A 6,000-nucleotide genomic window follows, 5' to 3' on the forward strand; every position below is an offset into this window, starting at 1 on the left:
CTAATATGGAGTCGGGGGGCTGTCCGGTTTAGGTCAGGAGAGCCCATGGCAACAGTTGCTATGGGGGCTCCGTTAATCCCAGGATTTTTGTCCTGTGTCCTTGATGTAGGGTGTCCTTGATGTAGGGCTCCACATCCCTCCCCCCTTTTTATTTATGGGCCAAATCTTTGGCCCCTTGACACCCTGCTCATGACTATCTGCCTATCCCCATCTCGGGCCATAGGAACCCAGGTCACTGCGGAAAGGGGCCATGATGGTTCCTAGCTTCTTCCTGCTGGACAGGGCATCGTGGCTCCCTGGGTCCCAATGCCTGCTCTCTGTCAGGGTGTATTTACGGAGGGAGATGAGAGCCTGTGGAATGGTAAGGCAGCTTGTTCCCACGTAGTCCCTGTGCCAACTGGCTGGTATCCTTGTTGTAGCACCATCTGGAATTGAATCTTTTGAACCTGCCGGGAGATGAACTTAGATAATGTGTTAATAATGCAGGAGCCAAGCACAAAACAAAGGCTATCAGGATTAATGGTCCCAACAAGGGCAATAGCCATGTCTATATCTGGATCCCCAGAGAGGAGAGGAGGCTGGAAATCCAGCTGGGGCCCTGTCTTGCTCTCTCTCTTAAATCTTCTATTAATTTGATGTTTTTCTTTAGAATCTGAACGTCTTCTTCAATGTGGGCAGAGGTATTAATATAGAAGCAGCATGTCTCATTTAGTAGGGCATAGACACCCCCCGTCTCAGCTGTTACAACATTAAGGGCCCTCCTATTTTGTAAAACCACTTCGGCCAGGGAGCCTAGGGCTGACTGCTGTTCCTCAGTCGCTACTACCGCAGCCTTCCAATGTTCCTGGACCATGATGGTGAGATGAAGAACACTCCTCTTTAAAAGGGGTACGCCTGCAAACCACAAGAGCCCTCTAAAGACACTGTGTATTATTTTGGGGCCGATCAAGAATTGGGTTATCATAAGCATGTCCCCACCAAACAGCAGTTCGTTTTTGTCTCTCCTGGACAGGTCTTAAGACCTCCTCGAGGAAGGACCTAAGGTTGGGAATGCCTCCTGAAGAAGCTAAATCCTTTGTAGTCTTAATGGTAGCCTCTGGGACCACAGCAATAAGTGTGCAGGAGCCCCTCCAAAGTGTGGGAAGATCCAGATAGACCCCGTTACCGCATAGAGATGAAAATCCGGTGCCCCTCAAGAATACCCCTGTGTGGGTCCTCAGAGCCAGGCCCTGACCTTTTGGGAGTTTTCCCCCTTGAAATAGACTGGGGTCCCATGACCTAGGATTATATTAGGGAGGCCAAGCTTCGAGAAAGTAATCATCTACACGTAAAGGGGAGAATCCAGGCTCTGACTGATGATGAGTGTGACGGGGGGAATTGGCATAACAAATTTCTGAATATTAGTTGAATTATGTTGTATTTTGGAGGAGAGTCTTGTCGGAGGTTAAACTAAGTAAGTGTCCAGTGGTCACACCAATTCCCACATATTTAGTTCCCAGGGCCGAGCTGTTTATGGGGATGTGGTCTTCATTAACATATTTCTTAGTCACAGCATTTTTCCTTGAATTTCCCCAACGCAAAGTGAAATTATCTTCATGTACATCATATTCATCCTCCTTCGACCAGCGATCCCACTCCAGGCTAGTCTGATTAAAATTTAGGGTGTAGTTACAAAGAAAGTCATTTAGCCAGCCCAAAATGGATCCCCATCCATCCAGGTTGGAGACAGTCCTTTAAATTATGTCTTTTCCAGTATGCATAATCCTCATTGTAGGTCGTGGGTATCTGATCTTCATCTGAAAATAGATTACTAAGATTAGCTTTAGAAAAGAGTATCCTTTAATAATCGAATTAAACTTTTTAGCAATATAACATAACAGCAAGGAACTATCTGGGAAGTGAGTCTTGGTAACACAGACCTTAAATAACAAAACCAGAATTTAATATTCAGTGAACCGTAATTTTTTTTTTCATTGTGAGGGCATTAACCCTGTAGCCAGGGAAGCCTTATCCCATCAAATTAAAAAAATGAGCTTTGTCAGGGAGCCAGAAAAAGCCAAGTGGCCATCTTGGATTTCCCACAGCCCCGACTCTTAGATTTACAGCTATTGTTTACCCATTTTTAATTCCCTGATTTAGGAGTAGACTGTTGCCATGTTTTAAGGACATCAGGATGGCAAAAGTCTGGCAATGAGGGGTTAATTTTTGTAAAAGTAGAATGAACTTTATCTACATGCGCCATAATCTTCATAGATCATTGTGAAATACTACTTATTTACTCAACCAAAGTAACAAAAGGATTTTAAAAGCAAATATAAATCACTTAAATGCAAGGTAATTCACACAGTCTGTTATCAAAAGCAGCATTCCAAAAAAACTTTGTTCTCTTACCAGAGAGACAGAACCAAATTCCAGTCTGGTACCAGCTTACTGTTAATAACAAAATTTATTTACCTAATTAATTTTAATTCAATCTTAGAAAGTCCTTTCTCTAAATCTTGAAGAGGTAGTATTTTTGCAAAGGCAGTTCAACATCTTAAGAAAACTTGTACCATGTATAAAACTCTTTTCTCGGGGTCCATTTTCCACAAACCTTTTATATCACTTTCTGTATCCATCACTTTATTTTCCCATTCAGAAACAGCCACATGTAGGTCAGTCCTACTCTTCCTTTTTCCTTAATAAAATGCAATTCCATTCCTCATACTTTTTTTACTAAAAACATGCATCCTACTTTCCTTAAGCAACCATGAACTGTCCTTTATATCAGCACTCTGTAGATTGGTAAACGTACATCCAAATAATTTTTGAAGAATGTGCTTTCTTATAGAAAATATCTCAGTGTGGCACCAAACACATTTTTTTTAATAGTTCCAAACCTTTTGTTTCTCTGTAAAAGGAAGCCAATGTTTAGTAATTAATGTTTCAGTATCTTATTTTATTTGGAAATGGACTAGTTATTTAATAAACTTCCATCCTCTAACTTAATTTAGCACAACTCTAAATGTTTTAAGTTGTTGAGTATCTGGAGAGATTATTCTTAAGTAGACATTCCTAAAACATAATTATTCCTAAAAAGTTCACCCAAAGCTCTTATCTCATTTGCATTTTCTTTTTTTAAAAGTTTCTTCACATTGAGTTGTTTTTATTGCAGACAAATTTGACAAATATAATAAGATCTTATTTAGTTTGTATTAAACCTAGGCACAATAAAAGTATTATACTTAATGTTGATGGCTCGAAAGACATGTCTATATTAATTAGATGAAGAAATGTAAACATTAACATAGGTATTAATTTAATATTGAATATTTCCCAGTTCACGTGAATCTGAAATTTATTTAGCTTAATTTTTCTTGTATTTAGAACTGTTTGATCTGTAAGCGCTTACTTTTCTGTTAAGCCAATTAAATAGAGCTCATTTACAAATTAGCCCCAGCAATATTATCCAAAGACAAAGACACATACTGAGACATAAACATATATCCAGACCGTCAGAGATCTCATAGTTTCCACTTGAGATTTAAAATGTCTCTTTGCCTCTTTTTTTTTTTTTTTTTTTTTTTCCCTTGGCTTGAAGTTCTACTAATTAATCCAAGGCTGAAGTCTCGGGCAAAGTGGGTTGTGTTTGTAGCTCAAGGACATGGTAAGAGTTAACTTCAAGCTTTCTTCTAGGCATATTTTTGTTCTCTCAGGGTCAGAATTCTGAAAAAGATATTTCAACAAGCTAGCTTTCTCTAATTGCATATGCAAAAAGAACCAGTTTTGCAATTTCAAAAAATTTTTATCTTAACCAATTTTCTCTGGAGTCTAAAGAATATTGTGGCCATCCTGACTGGAGGAAGCTAACTTATTTTGAATTTGGGAAACGTCAGACATGGGAAAGGGAACATGGACTCTAATAGTGCCCATGTCTCCATTTGCTACTTCCTGGCGTTGGGCAGTCCTCGATCTTGTGTGCGGAGGGGAGGGGGGCTTTCGCCCTGATAAGGAGGTACCTGTTGGAGAGCTGTGGGTTGAGGTGGGGTCGGGGGCTGAAGCAGGGGGTTCATGGGGAGGGGGACAGGAAAGGTCGTGTAGAGGGTCGCCTAGGAGATCTGACAGAGAGGGAGACAGAGAGGGTCTGGAGGATAAGGCGGCAACAGAAAGACACATGCGGCATGAGTCCCTCAGCTCCGGATTCTGACTAAGGGCCATAAAGGTCTGGACTTAAGGAACCTCTGAGTCCTTTCCTTGTTTCCGGCAAAAGAGATCAAGTTGGAGGATCGTGTTATAATTTAGTGTGCCATTAAGAGGCCACTGTTCTCGGTCCCTCAGTTTATACTGGGGCCAAGCTGTGTTACAAAAGAAAATAAGCCCCTTCTTTTTGAGATTTTCAGGGTCAAATTTTCCCAGTTCCTGAGGATACAGCCGAGGGGTGAGTCCGAGGGAGGTTCCCGAGACGAACCAGAACCCATTCTTAGCCTGTACGCCGTGGAATGGGCGTACTGAGAGTCGTCACCGGCTGACAGAGAGGCGTCCGTCCCCTTTGTCCCAGTGATCTCTCATTGCGACTAAGGCACAAAATGGGCCGACTGTCCCAACAATCGCGTCTGACCGTGAGAGGTGACCCTGAGCATGCGACTGAGGCACCATGCGACTCGGGCAGGGAAAGAAAGAGAAGAGAGAGAGATTCCCTGGACCCACCGGGTGACTCACCGCTTGGCGATGCCCTGAAACGTGAAAGGCACTCCTGGGATGGCTCAGAGGCAACGCCTAGGCTCCTGTAAGTCAATCCGGACCGAGAAAAAGGTGAAAGTAACAGAGGAGAGAGGCTGAGGAATCGGCCTCGTAGTCCTGCCGGGAAGGTGGCGGCCAAGGGGAGGGGGCTCAGTGTTCTGCTTGAACCAGTGTGTGCCTCATGGTGCACGGAAGTTGCCTTGCTGGGGGCAGATGCTCTAACAGCCTGGTCCGTTCCGTGACCCCCTTATCCTTTCAGGGGAGTCTTCAAGCGGCAGGCGCCCTGATGGCCTTTTTTTTTTTTTTTTTGCGGTACGCGGGCCTCTCACTGCTGTGGCCTCTCCCGTTGCAGAGCACAGGCTCCGGACGCGCAGGCCCAGCGGCCATGGCTCACGGGCCCAGCTGCTCCGCGGCATGTGGGATCTTCCCGGACCGGGGCACGAACCCGTGTCCCCTGCATCGGCAGGCGGACTCCCAACCACTGCGCCACCAGGGAAGCCCCCTGATGGCTTTTAAATGCCTGACCCGTGCCCACACGATACCAATCGGCCCAGTCTGCAGTCAGGAGGAAGACAGAGGGACCCTCACCCGTTCTGGGCGGCAGTTACTGAGGCAAAGCGAGCCGTGGAGCCTTCGGAACACACCAGGGGGTGTGTGTGTGTGTGTGGCCAGAGTCCTCTGTTGCTTCCCTGGCAGCTTGCCTGTGCACAGAGGGTCCCAAGAAATGAGGAGAGGAGGTCGGGGGAGGAGATCCCCCCGGAGAGGTCCCCGTACGGGCCACCAAAATGTCGTGGTCCGAGCGCGGGTTGGAAGAAGAATTTCCGGACACGAAGTATTTTAGAAAAGAGTGAGTTTATTCAGAGCAAAGGGCAGAGTTAGTGAGGGGCGCTGCGAATCCAGCGGGCCCACTTCCTGATAAACCAGGGAGAGCCGACCCCCTTTGTGGGCTAGTAGCCAACTTTTATAGCCTCAAGACAAAGAAAATGTCTGCTGGCAGGATGGCATTAGGTGATTGGTCAGGATGCTTCAAGGTTACTGCATGGTGATTATTTTGCCTAATATGGAGTCGGGGAGGAGGGCTGTCCGGTATAGATTAGGAGAGCCCATGGCAACAGTTGCTATGGGGGCTCCGTTAATTCGTTAATTCCGGGATTTTTGTCCTGTGTCCTTGATGTAGGGTGTCCTTGATGTAGGGCCCCACAGTATCCTTCCCTTCCTTTATTCTACTGTTTGAGAGTAAAAATGTAGACTTTGCCTTCCACATTCTGCATATCACATAAT

This window comes from Mesoplodon mirus (genome assembly GCF_964341445.2).
Source record: "Mesoplodon mirus genome assembly, chromosome: 20".
NCBI lineage: Eukaryota > Metazoa > Chordata > Mammalia > Artiodactyla > Ziphiidae > Mesoplodon > Mesoplodon mirus.